The sequence below is a fragment of the Chaetodon trifascialis genome, chromosome 2 (genome assembly GCF_039877785.1).
Source record: "Chaetodon trifascialis isolate fChaTrf1 chromosome 2, fChaTrf1.hap1, whole genome shotgun sequence".
In the NCBI taxonomy this organism is placed as follows: Eukaryota; Metazoa; Chordata; class Actinopteri; order Chaetodontiformes; family Chaetodontidae; genus Chaetodon; species Chaetodon trifascialis.
In genome coordinates this window covers 15,741,105-15,758,885 of record NC_092057.1, presented here as the reverse complement: position 1 = coordinate 15,758,885, position 17,781 = coordinate 15,741,105, and the positions used below count along the sequence as shown (strand labels likewise).

The 17,781-nt window shown below is 45.2% G+C and overlaps 1 protein-coding gene across 9 annotated transcripts in view; it reads right to left on the bottom strand.

Moving 5' to 3' along the window:
- Nucleotides 1-17,781, bottom strand: part of add3a (adducin 3 (gamma) a) — a 94,108-nt gene that overhangs the window by 32,949 nt on the left and 43,378 nt on the right. For 2 of the 9 annotated variants that reach the window (XM_070988042.1, XM_070988061.1), the window contains exon 1: nucleotides 4,786-5,204. The exons of 6 other annotated variants lie outside the window; for them this stretch is intronic. The gene's annotated coding sequence lies outside the window, so the exon portion shown is untranslated. Of the gene's footprint in view, nucleotides 1-4,785; nucleotides 5,235-17,781 lie in introns of those variants that run through there. One more of the 9 variants, XM_070988027.1, reaches the window with a different exon arrangement.

Sequence of the window (17,781 nt, the reverse complement as noted above, 5' to 3'; positions counted from 1 at the left end):
GTTATTGGTGGACTTCAGAGAGGTGAAGCTCTTTGGTTTGACGCAAATAACAAGCGCCTGCACCGTCCTGACGGCCGACTTTTGTTCCATAAACACACTGTGTCACAGCCGCACACAGGCATGAGTCAGGTCACACTGACACACCGCCCAACAAAGTGTACAAGGAGGACAGGAGCAGGTTTGTTTGAACCTCCATTCACTCCTGCCGTTCATTCTCAGGTCAGCTGGCATGACAACAAGCATTTTGCAGGATACGGGAATTGTTACAGTAAAAGCAACAGGTGTGACTGACCCTCTCAATGCCTTATTGTCCCGCCAAGGGACACAAAGGAAATGCGTTTGAAAATGTGCCAAAGTTTCTTGCTTTCTGGATGTGAAAGAATTGACTTTGTGATGCGAGATAAACTTTAATAAAAATAATAATAAAACAAAATCAAACTTCAAACTTTCCACCACTTTCTTCTTAGATATCCTGAAATGTTACTGGCAAACACAAGATCAAATACATAAACTCCTTGGAAAGAGCTAAAAAGAGGAATTCACAGGAGGAGACAGACAAAACACAGAAAACTGCATCTTCCACAATCCCTTGCAACACTGTTGCTGTAGCAGCCAAAGATAAGCTGGTGGTGTATTAGGGAGAGGTGGGGCTTATGGGAGCTCCACCAGATGGTGTTTTGGCTTGAAGAGCAGAGGAACAAGAGCGAGAGAGAGCAAGAGTTTAAGGAAGGCATCCCGCTGCTTCCCTCTTCAAAAGCCCAGTGGTAATCTGACAGCAGGGGGATCAAAATTTAGGGGATACTCTGCCAGAAGTGACTCTTGCTCCCCTTTAGCCTTTTCTGCTCTAAACGCTGTATGATGGGAAACAGGGGGCTGGAGAGGTGATTTGGTGTGCGCACGCTGCTAAGCTACTCACTCGGGTCAAATGGCACCTAAAAAGATGTTTGAGATTAGTGAAGTGGCACAAAGCTCAGTGTATGGAAGAGTCATACTCAGACCAAACAAACAGTGAAATCCTTTCAAGTGGATGAAGGTGCACTGTGTGTTTTTAAAGGGATTTTCCTCTCATGACCACATGCCTTCACTTGTTCCTGTACCAATTTAAACATGAAAGAGAGCCTGCAACAGCGGTCAACACGTCCTTTCCAAAGACCAAAAAAAATGCCTTTCCAATGTACATGGTAACGTTTATTCAAGGTTTTTCAATAAAATAACTGGTGACACTTATCGAAATGAACAATTTCTCAAATCTTACTCCAATACCAGCATTACCAGCTGAAGTTACTGTTGGGACCTTGACCTGGTAACCCTGTCACAACCTCTCTATGCAGATGATGCCTGCATTTTATAGACGTGACAGGTCAGGGACATACAACTACAAGTTTTAGGAATAAGTAGAAAAAAAAAAGTCCACCTCTACTGTGGAAAAATCCCTATGCTTGAAAATACCAAAACATCCATGTTATCTGTGAACAGGAACACGGGAAAGCTCTCGCTCTCTACCTGATCCCACAACTAAAGCTGTGATTATACTATGAAGATGAAGAAAAGCCGGCCAAAAAAATCCTCTTTAATTGAAGGCATCTGGGCAGAGCAGGGTTATGCAACCTGATACTGAATCCATCCTCCTGCTTGCCGGCTCTGCTCTGCTCTGCTTACTGAGCAACCCTGCACTGGACAGGCAGGATCAGACTGCAACACAACTGGTGACGGGAGCAGCGTTGTACTATAAAAATGAAGATCATCAACTTGTCACAAGCTGTGCTTCTTCTTCTTCTTCTGTTGCAGCATTAATGAAAGGTCAGATCGGCTACAACGCTCTGAAACACATATGACAAGATGTGATTGACAGCAAAGGCTCATGCCTGAAATTTTGCTGAATGAGTGGAATTCTGCGCGGCCGAATGCAACAGCTGTAGCATCACCAAAATAAAGTTACACCCCCCCCTCCGAGCTCTAACCACTGCCTCTACCCTCCTTTTACTCACACACCAGCACACCATCCCATCCCTGCTCTGTCACAAGACACACAACTACAGCAGTCCCCAGCATGAGCTTCCACCCTCCCTCCCCCTGCCTCTGTCAATAGATCATTGTCCCCGTCCAGAACCCCCTCGGCCTGGTCTCATCCAGAGAGATCGACGGTTGGGAGGCTTGGGAGGGTGGAGGGGGGAGAGTGGTGTTGGTGGTTTGCATGTGAGAGTGTGCACAATTAATCTGAGTAAGAATGAAATCTGATCCTTGCATCACAGCATCAATGTTTATAATTCAAATTTCATGCTCCACGGCAGATGCTCTCTTGTGATTCGCTTGCACACTTCTTGAATGACACACATTCAAGCTTCGTAACAATGCCAGAAGTTTAGATTGAGTTCACTGACCGACTGGAAATTTGAGGCACAATTGCCCTTTAACGATACGCCACTGGAGGAGAGCGCTGTATTGTAATTGATTTAAGCTCCATTAATCTGTGGCAGATAGATGAGGCTGGCTGTGTTTACTGAAGGGCGCTAGACTGCGACCGCAGCCTGGGGCAAGGTGACCACAACCTCTCACCCCGTGACCTGTAGTGACCTCCCCCCTTCCTCCCTCCCTCCCATGCTCAGCAGCTCTGCAGACATAAGCCGTCTTCATCAGTGGGCAAGTTGTCCATGAAAACTTTCTCATCTATAAACAATTATTTTAAGAGTGCTATAAAACTAATTACCGCTATAAAACTTGCCATGCTTAACGTGCTTTTGGTTACTCAGAGTTACATGATGAATGGTGTGATGAATGGCCTTAACCTTAACAATGGGCTGTGAAGAGGGAGAGATTTATAGCTCTCTGCGGGTTTCTTCTATGTTTTGAACACAACCGGGCTGCAAAAAAACATGAGTTTAGATGAAACTACTGTCTAACCACTAATTATGTTCATTATATATTACATATTTTTTAAATCAAATGTGTGACGTGAGCCAGATATTCAATTTACAGCCACATGAGACAAAGAACACCAGCAAATTGTTATAATTAAGAAGCAGGAACTAATGTTTGGTATCTTTGCATGAGAGGTAACAACGGTTATTAAAAATTATCAAAACAGTTACTGATTTATTTCCTAGTGATCAACTGATTGATTAATCTATCTAATAATTTTTCTATCTAATAATTTTTTCAATCAAATACTCAATTATTTGACTACTTGTTGCAGCTCTACCAACGTGTCACACCCTGAACAACTTTAAATTGCAGCTGTCTTGCGAAACCTCAGTGAAATCACGCTGATGCATTCCAGTCCAATCCAATTAGTCCCTTCCTTCATTTCTATTATGGGAGCTTACTGTATATCTCTACGACAGAGTGCTCACTCATAATGCCTCAGTCGTCATCTGATATTTGGAGCTGGAGCAGAGCCAGCAGCTCAGACAACACACAGCTCTCATCTTCATCTGATGACAGCCAGCTAATCTGGAAACCTACGTCTACCAGTGTATCTGTCGCTCCATCTCTCCGTCTGCTCCGTCTCTCTGCCCATCATTGTCTCTGACTTTATCTCTCGCTTCACCTTCTGCTTTCTGTCCTTGAAAACTTTGTACGACAAACGTCACAATGATGCTGATTAATATCACAGGCGGTAAACACAAACACGCTGCATAAGGCACCTGCCAACACCACCACCACCACACACACACACCCATCCACCCACCCACTCACACACACCTCATATCTTTATCTTGCCTGGGGGAAGCTTCAAAGCGTGGCTTGCTTGTGTCTCTCCAAGCTGCCACCCATAAAAATAGACACGCCGCCTTTTGGGTTGTGTTACAACCCCAACGGCAACAATACCAGGAAAGAATCTGTATGTCGGCTAATTATAACCCCACACACACACTGTAAATGGCACAGTGAGCACACACGCACGCACGCATGCACGCACACAAACAAATCTGCACACAAGTAACCTGCAGTGTCAACCCTGTGAAGACAACTCGGGCACACACATACACAAGGTGTGTTTAGGTGTGTCCAAAGATGTCAGCATGACAGATCCAGCAGTGGAGCTGGAGGACGTGTGAGAGCCAAATGCTCAGCAGCTTACAGATCCTCCCGCGGCTTTACTACGACACACAGAAAACTCTTCTTCTGAGACCACCAATGCACCAGCAGTCAGTGTTTTTGTCTGCAAGTGACACATGGCAGCGGCTGGTTGCAGTTTGGGGTCTTGGTTTTCTTGTGCAACCTTATTTCAATGCAGCGTTTGCGTCTTGTGCAGCTTGCAACACACCAAAAACTGATCTGGGTTCTTCTGACAGGCATTCCTTCTAAACTTTTGATTTATATGTTCAAGGAAAGCATGCTGATGGCTGATTTGTGTTGCTGAAACAGAAATACCTAACTGCGTCTCCCTTCACATACAGCCTCTGCTGTACACACGAGAGATAATAGCCAGAGCTAATCTTCCCTGGTGCTCACACTCACTGCACTGTTACTGCCAAGTGTGTTTATAGTGCAGGAGTGTGTGTGTGGGTGTGTGTGTGCCCAAGCATCCATACTACCATGGAATTCCCCTAAAACTACAAAATCAGTTCCAGGGATGGTGATCTTTGGACGCATGCTTTGGCTGCTGGGAACACAAAAACAGACGACAAGCTGGATTCTTACAAGTAATGAATGGGAGGATTGTGTCTTTAAAAGACACAAATACTTAAAATATATATTTATGCCAGAGGAACCAGAATCAGCCAACCAGGTGGAATGACACAAGAAACCAGCGCATAAACAAATAATCCAAGCCCAACCAACCTTGTACTTCCTCTTTAGTCAGTGAATGGGAGAGAACAGGCAAGAGTAGCAGGCGGCTGAGGCAAAACACATGTCTCTATTTTCCTCTGTTGCTCACGGTCTGCGCAGAGTCCCAGAGAAGAGCCGGGAAAGACGAGAGAGAGAGAGAGGGAAAGAGCGCGGGATACGAACGGCAGAGAGCGAGAGCCAGGCTGCGATCAGAAAACCAGTCGGGTCACTCGTCTGTCCAGATTTTCCACATAGATGCTCTTTGGTCGAGTTGCCAGCAGATTCTCCCAGATTCCTACGGGCTCTGCTCGTCGGCTGCCCCGGCGCTCATCAGAGAGAGGAGTATCAACAGCTGTGAGTGTGTATGTGAGAGGATATGTGTGTGTGTGTGTGTGTGTGTGTGTATGTGTGTGTGCGTGCCCTCTGCGAATGAGGGTGTGTGTTTGTGTAGAAAAGAAGCTAAAGGGACCACGTGATGCAGGCTTAATCCCCCGCCCACTGGCTAGAAGCGCACACACACACAGATTCAGGCAAACACACACATACAAGCTTCTAGACCAATCAGGGCTCAGGCTCACAAACACTAATCACCCCTCCTCCTCCCTCGCCTGCTCTCTCTCTCCCTCTCTCTCTCTCTCCCTCGTCATCTTTTTTCTTCTGTCTTTTTTCTTTGATCCATTCACTTTCTGGTCTCCCTCTCCCACATTCCACAATCCTCTCTCATTTTCTATCTTTTCATGTCCCTCATTCACACCCCCTGCTTTCTCGCCACCTCTGCGGGCGACCGTACTAAAGGTCTGTTTTTATGAGTTTGTGGCAGCAGTGGAACAACATCCACACAAGCAGCACGGCTTTTTCAGTCACTTCGGCCCCTCAGATTCAATGATATCTGGCTCTGTGGAGAACTGCAATACCAGACGCCTTAAAAAAAAGTCACAGGAAACTCTCAAAACAAGATTTTAAAATGAAAACATTACAGTTAAATGACTGAAGGTCACATCCCAGGTCAGAGGTCGGGATAAGCCACATAACAGCTGAAAACAAAAACCCCATTATAAACCTGGCTTCTCTTCCCCCAGCCGTGTTTCTGCATATATATTTGTTACGCTGCGACTACTGTCCAACTTACATTTTGCTTTTCTACTGCAGATTCCCACAAAAAACAACCACAAAACCGCTCAAACGTTTCTTGCACTCTAGACTGACACACAGTACAGATACATGGATGAAAAGATGACACCGATAACTTGGGCAATATGACTACGTCACTGCCTTCATACCAATATTGTTAAGGTAGTGTGAATGCAATGTATGCATGTATCCACCTGAAAAAAAATCCCATCCCCTCCCTCCAAAGCCACTCCCACAAAACACATGAAGGCGCGCTGCCTGACGACCGCTGGAGAACGAGTCCACGAGACAGCGCACATCGCTGCCATCATCGCGAACTCATTCACGTGTAAGAAAACACAAAGCTAACATTTTCACAATGAACGGAAACAAGGAAGGCGGCTATTGTTCGCACTCACAGCTGTCATGCTAGCATGTTAGTTTGGGGGAATTTTGGCTCCAGTCTCGCGCTGTGAAGGAGGCAGGTAGGCCATCCAATCAGTTCAAAGTGAGGCCCAGTGAAATGATTGGATGGGTTTATTACAGGCCTGCAAAGCCACAGATACCAGATTTTTTCTTTTTGTTGTCAGAGCATTTGATTTATTGAATTTGAACAAGTAAAATAAAAAATGCTTCTTTGAATGGTAGGCTTTGAATAGCAAATTATTACCGAGCCGAACTGACATGTCAGACTGTGTTAAAGGTTGATTTTTGGATTGTGTTTCAAACTGACTGAGAGGATGGAAATCAAGGTCTTTGTGCTTCAGGGCGTACAGTGAGGACAGGGAAGTTCCTCCATCTGCTGATCCACCAGAGCAGGAAATGAAGTGAAGTTGCACAACCGCAAAACAAAAGCCCACAATCTGAACCCACCCAGAGGAGAAGAAGCTGAGCTGCAGATGACTGAACCACCGGAGAAAAAACAATTTACAAGTCACACATGCACAAGAAAAACAAATAATCCAGGCAGCCGGCAAGATGTCAACAACCTGTCAGCCAACGCGTGAGTGATGCTGTTTGGCTTTCACAGCATTACACTTCAACCCGACTGTTATGCAAATGTACAAGTTGATCTCTCACAAACACTGCGTGACACTGACTCAGATTGTTCCAGATTCAATAGTGAAGAGAGAGATAACACACACGGGTGTGATGGATGGCAGCGCTGAAGAGTCACCTACAGGTGCTTTTAATTCAAAATGCCGAAAAATATCCGTGACATACACTCTATTTTCCCGCTTTCGCGTAGGACACAGAGCTGGTATGTGAATTTGCCGTCTCTCTTAGAAGGATTAATTTTGAACTTTGAACTGTCTTATAAAACATGTCACTATCGCTCTTTGGCACGAAACTCTGTCATAAAATGTAGCTACTAATTTACCAGAGTAGATCTGCAGGTTTCAGTGCCAAAGCTTTTTGGCTGAGAGCTTTTGTGCAATAAAGAGCTGCAGTGCACACAGGCCGCCATCACCTGATAGAGGAGATGATAACAAACTTTTTGTTGAGACTCCTGGAAGAGAAACTGTAACAACACTGTTACAACAGACGCCAAACCGAACCCTTCTGATGATAAGCACTGAAGCTGTGAACCTGCCAACCTTTTCCAAGCTGACATTGAGCAAATTCTAGAGACTGACATGTTGAATTTATATGTTGTTTTACTGTAGATTGATTTTGTTTTGTTCTTATGTTATATGTTTCTATTCATTGTGCATATTTTTGCATGTCGTTTCTTTGTCGTGAAGCCCTTTGAGCTACATTTCTTGTATTAAAGGTGCGGTATAAATAAAGCTTATTATTATTATTATTATTATTATTATTCAAGTTTAAGTTTCTCTTTGTCAAACTGTCTCTCCTCTTGAGTATAACATGTCTAAAAATACTATAATAATAACCTCTTTAATAATAACCAATTTGATAATATCAGTTCGCAAATACAAAAGACTATTAAAGGTTTTATATTGTGATGCAGGACTACATCGTCCAATACTGAGCTTATCTTTACAGCAGAGGAAGATCATATACCCAGTGATACTGGCTGACAGTGCTGACATGTGGGCACGCACGCACGCACGCACGCACGCACGCACGCACGCACGCACGCACGCACGCACACTGTGTTATGCATCCCACGGACATGGGAGGACTGGGTGCTGCTGGCTATGTGAAGCAGGCTGATTCCTCTAAACAGCATCACATGCATGTGGAGGAAACCAGCAGAGTGTTTGCTCGGGGGGCTGAAGCTGGTTCCTACCAACAAAGAAGAGCTATCATCCTGCAGTGCCCCATGACCATCTCCTCTGGAAAACACAAGGACCAAAAATGAGCTGCCAGGAGTCCCTTGAGCTGCTGGTCTATGATATGACATTATGAACAGCAGTTAGAGAAAATGTCCCTTTGTGCTCTGCAGCGCCGTCTTAAAGAAAACATTCTTGTAGTGCGATAAGAGATTTATCTTGGTGGAGAAACACAAAGTGCAGCAGAAATACACACCGGATGGAGAGTGTGCAGGTTTTCTGTCCAGTCAAATGCTGACAGAGCAGATATTTTCTGTGCTTATAAAGGACTGAACGATACTTCACTGCTGTTCATTTTCTTTCAATGCAGTCATTGCTGAGGAAGTGTGTTACTCTAAGCTGTAAATGTTCTGCATAGAATACAAGTCTGTTTGCAGTACTACTGACAGAAGATACATAGTTACTTAGTAATTACTGCAATAACCCGGGTTTTTCTGTACTGTCAAGCCTTCTCATCCGCAGTGCAGTGAATATGCCAAGTACAGACTGGCATAGAAAGGAGACTGATGTCCCTCCACCACCACCACCACCTCCACCACCGACACCCCTCCTCCTGGATGTTGGTGCATCACTCAGCAGTTTAGGCCCAACTTTCCTACACAAACACACACACACACACACACACACACACACACACACACACACACACACACACACACACACACACACACACACACACACACACACACACACTCTAACCTTAACTCAAGTCCTCACCCTAAAATTTAACGATCTACATTATGGGGACCTGCATTTTGTCCCCTCAACGTGAGTTATACATGGGCTCGCGCACAGACACACACACACACGCTCACATCACCCCCAGCTGTCACTGCCAGGCCTGACTCAGGGAAACAGAGCTCGACACACACGCGCGCGTACGCACACAATACCGAATGCGGCCACTTAAAGCAGACTCTAAACACAGGCCACAGTATAAAGACACGACACTGTCACACTGACACAGTATGTTTGGCCCCAGCTGCTCTTGTACTGTATATTTATTAAAGCCTGTAGTTAGACAACAAACAACAAAAGCATTCCAATGACCAACCATTTCACTCCGCCCGGACTGCTGTGAACAACCACTCTGAAATACGACACACCACCTGAAATCACGAAACTTTAACACGAACTTCACTGCATCTTTGGTTTTCTGCTACGGCGAGTGCAGAGAGGGCCAGAGCAAAGGGAACCCATCGTACTGGGACAGTCCCAGGACAGTGTCCAAGCAGCTACGTCTCACAGCAGGCTCGTCTCTTAACGGTAGCTAATCACGACCCTGTGGACACCCATATTACTGTTACTGCTTTAAACTGACTCATGTGACATGTTACAGACAAGGTTAGACCAAAGCCAGGCGGTCCAACGTGTGCTTGATCCTCTGCCATCTCCACGCAACTGTTATTAAGTCTAATGATTAATAAGTCCTTTGCACACCGCGGCGCTTTAAAGCAATCCTTAATTCCAGTCGAAGTCACAAGCTGTGGACAAAAACACAACCGAGGAGGAGACCTGAGCATGCGCTGGCCTAAATGCACACTGCTCTCCATTTACCGCCATCAGCTTCCTGTCAGCGTTTCCCACCAAACGCCAAGCAGTAACAGGAGAGGAGTGAGGGGGCTCGTTCACTGACGCTAACCGTTCAGGAATGTACAGACACTCGAGCTCATGATTGGGACGACCAAGTTTTTTCCCAAGAACAGAGAAAATGGCCCGACTGGCGCTGGAGACCCCACGGTGGGACAATTGACAGACGTGGTTATGCTTAAGAAAATAAAACTGATTCGTTTAATAGTTGTGAGGCGAGGCGAGGCGAGGCACCCCCCCCCCCCCCAACACACACACACACACACACACACACACACACACACACACACACACACACACACACACACACACACACACACACACACACACACACACACACACACACACACACACACACCGACATAAGAGAAGCACTTTTTCACGAAGCTTATTTTGACTACTTTCACTTCAAACGCCTTTTGCCGAGGTCAAGTCGATTCCTGGAGGACAGTTTAGAGTCACACAATGGCTTCTAAAATAACTCTTGGCAACAGCGCGTCACTTCACATTCGACATCACGTTTTGCGTCACCAGTCGACCTGCGGGAAAGATTGAGGACGAGCAGGCCTACAGAGCAGACTGACTTTACATCTGCCATGGAGCGTTTCAACTTCACCTCGAGGTTTTCACACGTTTCCTGACATTCGCAATGAAACGGCATCGGGCTGGACAATTTATTTGGAGGTGGTGAATTTAGCAGAAAGGCGACACTATATTGAAACAGTAGACACTGCGGGAAAATACACAACATCCATTGGCATTCACTTAAAGCCTGCAGGGCTGAAAAAAAAGTCCCGTTCCCATTGCCTTGTGTACACACACAAACATGAACGCCCACACACACAGAAAACCTGTGTCGCTGTCACTCCTCTGTTTATCCGGCTCTTAACGGCCTGTCTAGTTTTACACTTGTATGGGAACGATCATAAGTAGCCTCTAATCCATGTTTGAGGGGTAAAGAGGCATTTAGAGAGCAGCTAATGTTTAACGCACTAAGACGTGTTCAGATTCACTTCCTGGAGCGCTCACCAAGAACAATGCTGTCACTGTCTGAGCAGCTGTGCTACTGAGCGAGGAGCACACACACGTGCACGCACACACACACACATACGCACACGCCATTGCAGGGATGTAGTCAAGCGTGACCAGGGAAGTCTGCCTCTGTCTAAGGGTTCAGGTAGAGAGATAACAGACTTCTATAGAGACAAAAGCGAGCGAGCTAGGAAACTGTGTGTGTGTTTTTTGAGGAGTTAGACCGTTAGCCCTTCATTTCCTCTGTCGAAGGAGATGAAACGAGGCCTGGAAGTGACATTGGGAGGGCACCGCCCAGTCGCCACCTCGGTCAAATGTGCTATTCCAGGTCGAGTTGAACGAAATGCTCCTCGGTGACAGAGCGCATAGGAAATACAGTGTTTCTCTGTAGGAAATTTATAGAATAAACAGGAACTTTTCTGTGCTCCCACAAGCTAATTTAGAACCTAAAGTTAACAATGACTCACCTCTGACAGCTCATAATTAAAACTAAGATAAGGACGGAAACAGCTAACGATAAGGACCAATTCATTTCTCCTCACTCTTTCTTGTCCTGGTCACACGTCGGCCATGGACAACACTCAGCACGTAACTTCACCACATGTGACAGTACAAATGAAGCTTCTCTTCTATTAGGTTTCTTGTGGAAAAGCAGATCACGAAGCAGACTGAGAGCAGCTTCGGTTTAAATTCTCATGAAGGCGTAAGCGAGTTGTTTTGTGTGCTGACAAAAAACGGAGTGTGGAAGAAGTCAGTGATGCTTTAGCAAAGGTTAGCTTCCAGTAAACAATGGTGTGTCACATTTCTATGTCTCAGCAGATTTGGAAGAAAAGCAGGCGGGAGTTGCATTGAAACTAAAAGATTACATATCTCTCGCAATATTTTAAGGCTTAAAATATTTGAGGGATTTATGGTTTGTCGAGGAGGCCTGTTGTAAAGCACTGGGGTTAGGTTTCCAGGTGGGATCATTAGGTGTGCTCTGTTTCTCATGTGGAGTCCCGAAACCCGTTCTACACAGACCCTACCATACTGCCCTCACTCCCATAAAATGAACAGCATACCAGATAACCTCACACACACACAAATACACACACACACCTTTTCCACTCCCTGTTTACAAGAGAATGTCATACCCTCCTTAAGTCAACAGAAAAGGACAAACGTTTAAGATAATATCACAACTACAGGTTTCCAAATGTTCATAGGTTTTCATGTTGCCACTCCAACCAACGAAGACAACAAGTAGTAGCTAATCAGAGGTAGAGTAAGGTAGGTCATGCCTTTGCCATCCTAGGAAAAAATAATTTTTCTGCACACTATTAAATGGTGCACAACAGGGGGGATTTGTAAGTGGGTATATGCAATGCCCAACTCAAAATATAAGTGGGTATACGCTGTATACCTGCATATACCCTGCACCACACCACTGTCACATCCCCATTGGCCAATTCCTCTGAATCAAAGCCGTGAAAGGGGGGGGGGATCACCCACTTTCATCTTTGCCACTGAATGGCACAGTGCACCCAGGATGAAAGGAGCCAATGACCTTAAAACCTGGAGAATGTGTGTGTATGCACGTCCCTGTGTGTCTGCATGTCCAAAATCTCAACACAATGATCACTATCAGCCAAAGCTGCTGAGCAGTGAGTAATAATTTTTGTGACACTTGATTTTGTGTGTGGGTTTGTAATGGTTTGTAAAAGTCATATGAAGCCTGGAGCTCTTGTAAAAACCATATCAATATCATGGAGTGTTTGCAATATGAATGTCTAACATGACATGGAAATATTTAATTGAATATTACTTTAGTTTACTACAAAACTGGCTGAAGGTCGATTATTATTGTTGCATTTAAGCTAAATAAAGTATCCTGATAACTAAGTGATTATGACACTGATTTTAAAACGGACTGCACAAACACACCCAAGTAAAAAGTAGGAATAAATGCACACACACACACACACACACACACACTGCTGGCCGCTAATCACCCTGTAATTATAGCCGGTAATGACAGTTTAACAGGACCCCGTTGCTTTAGCCACACAAACAAAAACAATCCTTCGCCGGGTGTCGTAGCTGCTAACTGCTACCGTATGTCCAGACACTGGCTCTGTAGCCAGGCGGTCCGAGCTGCTCCATGGCTACACAACACAATACGCTTTTACAGGGGAGCTGTATGCTGAATTAGCTGCGGTGTGAATTACTTGACATTTTCTCAAAGCTCTTACTGGCATCAATGCTGGACTGAAAGAGATTCTTTGAACTTGACTCCACTGTTTTTTAATTATGCCCTGATGGTTTCTACAACCAAACACACTGTAGAAAACTTTTCACGGTACCTGTTTTAGATTCACATCACAGGTTTGTGCTCCGTAGGTCTGTGTGTCACTCAGCCTCAGCACGACTATCCAGGGACAAACATACTTAGCTGAGCCGCTTTGCTCACAGGCGCAGTAGCACTCAGTGTTGCAGAGACGTACAGCAGTATTTAGTAGCTCCAAATGACTTTTCTGGTCCGTCACTTGGCATCAGTTCGCGAGCCTGCAAGCACGTCTCTCAACTCTCATGCCTGCATTACTCTGACATACTCTCAGAATACTGTATATGCAGCCAATGCTCTCACCCAGGGGTTAGAAGACATACAAACCCAAATGGAATTTTAATTCCCATAATGCTTTGTAGGATGTAAATAGTAAGTGCAATCAATTTGATGGGTAGTTTAGTCATACATGACTAATGTATTAGAAAAGTTGGGCTGTACCAAAACTGCAGTTTCTCTTTGGCTGTGAGAACAAAGGTTGTGCAGAGAAACCTTTCCTAACCTTTCCTTTTATTTACAAAGCCCCTGGAGATATCCCTCTCTATGCTGCAGCAGCTAATACAGACTCCCTGCAGTAAAGGACAAAAATATATTTCTGCCCTGGATTTCCAATGGATAGCTGAAGTTACTTCTTGGCGGTCTCAGGGGCAAAAGCTGCAAAAGAATTGTGTGTCACTGTAACAGACACAGTAGATATTTCATACTGGAGTGAAAAGTTTCATTCTGCATGTTTGGGAATAAATGAACGTGTGGGATGCACCAGCTAATACAAGGGAATTTGTCTTTGATGCTCCCAAACAGGCAAATGAAAACGAACAACTGCGGCTTCGAGACAGCGAGGTTGTGGCGCCCTAAAGCTTAGCGGTTCATTTCCAAGGCAAATGATCTCTGTGCCAATCCCTCCGCATCAATCTGAGCCCTGTCTGCACCAGGTGAGCAAACACTTTGCCTGAACTGACATGAGGGAACAGATAGACAAATTATCCGCGCTGCACCGTATTAGCTTTGGGGGATTTTTTTGAATGTTGTCTATTGAGTTGATGCATGTTGCTTGTAATCCCTGACATCCTGCAACAACTTCTCAGAGTGGACGGGTTTGAAAACTGAATCAAATTTGAAATCAGTCTTGTAAAGCTGCATATAACAGGATCAGGAGTCGTGTGTATACAAATGTAACTGATTTTCCAGCTTTATTAAACACAGTAGAAGGAGAATTGACAACCACCGAGAAGCCAAACTGAAAGCAGCAGCAATGGTCCATCAAGTCGAGCGTGCATCGGGGCAGTGTTTGTGAATGTGCCCTCTATTACTGTGAATACAGCCTTTTTGTGGAAGACCACAGTCACATGGTGGATCAATAATAAGGCCTTTAATAACTGTGTACATTTACGCTTTGGGGGAAAATAGATCTACCAGAAATCTTTGCGCAATGAAGCAGAACTTTTCCCCTCAGAGAAAGCGGCATTCTTTTCCACACGGAAAAGATTTCTTCCCACTGACTTGACTCTCAGCTATAACAAATGCACATCAAGAGTTGGGCTCTGTTCCACATTTTCACACTGCCCGAGATTAGCAGCTGTGGAACGTCAAGTGTTTGACCCCGGGTGATAAGGTGGGAGTGGGAGCAGTTCTGTAACAACATGAAACACTGAAATACAGCACATACAGTTTGGTGCAGAGCCCTGAAGTACGAGGGTTCATCGTCAGTTCACGAACTTTCGTTTCTCTTTTCTAAAGAGTCGTCTGATGCAGAACGCCATTCAAATAAAATCCAATTCCACAATTATGAAGTATATTAAATCAAATTATCAAGCTATCATGCTCGTCTGTGGTCGAGCAACAAGGCGCAATACTGAGGGGGCGTCGGCCGGGGAGCTGTGTGTGTGTGTGTGTGTGTGTGTGTGTGTGTGTGTGTGTGTGTGTGTGTGTGTGTGTGTGTGGGTACTATCCATTACACAATCCGAGGAAGCAGACGGATTTGATATGTCGGGGTCTGTGTCTGGATGAGGTCATTACGCATGAAGCAGAACTGCAGCCCCGTCACACCAGCGCAAACACACACATATACACACAAAGAGCCACACGCTTTTGAGTTTCTATAGCAACTCCAAACAAACAGTCCGTGCATTTGCTGACCCCACCCCGGCAGAAAAGAGGGAGAAACGGAGACAGCGAGGCAAAAACAGACATGAAGTTAGACAGAAAACGAGAGCGGGGATGAAGGCGAGGGACACGAAAAGGCATTCTGCAGCTGCATACGCTTCGCTTTGAGCATGCTCTATGTCTTATTCATAGCAGAGACTTCACACAACATCACACGCATAGAAGAAACCCCAAAACATATGCACACATTTGCTGCTGCCCATAATCCTAAACTGTGTTGAACCTTTGGTCAAAACTGGCATTTAAATTCCTAAAACCATCCTCACATTTGGTAACAACCTAAAACTAGAGTCTCCCTTTTAGTCCCTTGGAAAGACTTGATTTCACATGAAGACAGAGGAATGGTGAAATAACTTCATCCCACCAGTATCCCATGGGCCTCTTATGTTGCTCCACCACACAGGTCGGAGCCTGAGCACACAGTGACCACACAGACAACCAGCTTCCACAAAAGGCCTTTTCATTCACCTTCGAGCCCCACAATCAGAAAAGGGAACAAACCAACAATAGACATGCAGCTTTGTACCAAAGTAAAGGCCGGTTATGGAGGATTAGTGGCTTCCAAGGTCAATCAAGGTTGAGGACGCCCACTTCCACACATTAAAAGGATACTGGCATTTAGATGTTTTCTTGGTTGACGAAACCTCTGACCACTTGGACTTCTGACATTTCCCTCTGTGTTTTCTAAAGTCCATCATGAGCGGATGAAAGCTGTGACTCTGCTGTTGCTGGTGAAAGGTCACGGGTTAGATTCCAGTGAAGCAGCAAGCACCTGCGGGCACCAGGCGTGGGAGATGCCAAAACTTAGATATGTTTCACTGCTTCGTGGTCATATGAATAAAGAACAAATGACCCAGGTTAGACAATGGGGTCATCATAAAACACAGTGTCTCCGGCTGAAATCCTACATTGTGACCGACCACTGCTGATTGTGCAGCCATGCACTACCTTACAGATATGCTTCTTTTCACAAATAAGCATTAAAGGCATTGTTTTAATAATGTCTCCTTCCCACTCAGCTACAGTGTGTTCCTGCCATAACAGCTGCTACTTAGCTTGATGAGCTGTCTATGATGAACCAGCCTGAAAGCGGCCTGCCAGCATCAATTCACTTATGGTTTTTAGCCTGTTGGCAGTAAGAAATATATACAATATCACAAGTCGTGTTAATCAACTTCTTCGCCCACATCTCTCCACTGTAGTTGCTTTTTTGATGTCCCTGCACTGTGACAGCCACCGTCATCTCCACCCAGATCATCACTGCCAGCTGCCTGTGCCAGTAGATGGTGGTGTGCGCGACACACTTGACAAGAAGAAGTGTTACCATCTCTGTGCAAAGAGGCTGAAAGGAAGCTGCTGTCCTACCACAAAGGACAGTGAAATGAAGCAGCAATGCCAGTAAGTCAGTCAAGTCAGCAGCCAACCACCATCAAAACGGACATTTAGTTGATTAATCAACAAAGCTGGGGCAAGCTTAAAGGTTTAGGGTAACAGTTTCCTGCAGAAAATAGGGACTGACAGCAGGGTTCAGCCCCAAAAGCTGCTCTCTGGGCAAGATTTTTTGGACTGCAGCATGGACTCATGCGGACCTGTGGATCAAATGGGTGGTCTCCACAGACTGGATGTTGGCCAGGACGCTTTGATGAGCTCTTGCTTTATTTGAAAGGAAATCTCAGCATGTCTCTACCACAACAGGAAAGGAAAGAAGCAGAGTTCCTCTCAGTGAGTCACTGTCACTGTGCTGTGCTTTGACCCCTTCCATCACATCTGACCGTCCAACGACACGCTGTCAGAGCAGCGGGAAAAGAGCCTTCAGTGAGGAGTATGAACGGGATCCTCCATGTTTCCGGGCCTGTCAAGCTCAAGCCTCGGGGGTTGCGACACAAATCCATACAAAGCATCCATCACGGAAAGGAAAGTGGCCGCGACTGATGCTGATGACATCGAGGCATTTTGCTGCACGGGACCCTAGGGTCTTTCCTCGCCTCGTCAACAACTCATTCACTGAGTTTTGCTGTCATGAGAGTCCAGCACTCATGGCGGAAGATAAAAGAGTTTCAGCTTTGAGGAGGAAATAAGGAAACAGCTAGTGCTTGTAGTAGCTGTCCAAAGTACGAGTCTGTGTCCGCATTGAGAGGAACGATGGAACATGACATGTAAGTATCCAACATTTCTTTCATGGGAATAAACACCAGACAAAATGACACACTTTGAACAGCAGGGCTTAAGAACTTCATCAATTATTTGATGAGATGGACATATCTTTGCACTGTTAGCTGGACAAAACAAGCAATGTGAAGACATCTCCTTGAGCATCTCTTTGGAAACTGCAGTGACTGTTTTTCATTTTACACACAATGATCAATCGAGAAGATCATTGGCAGCTGCGACCTTAAAACAAACAGAAGGATAATATCCCTTCATCTGACATATGACACAAAGCATTGTTTCACTGTTTGCGTCTGACTGCAAGTTTCAAGTGTGTGTGGTGTG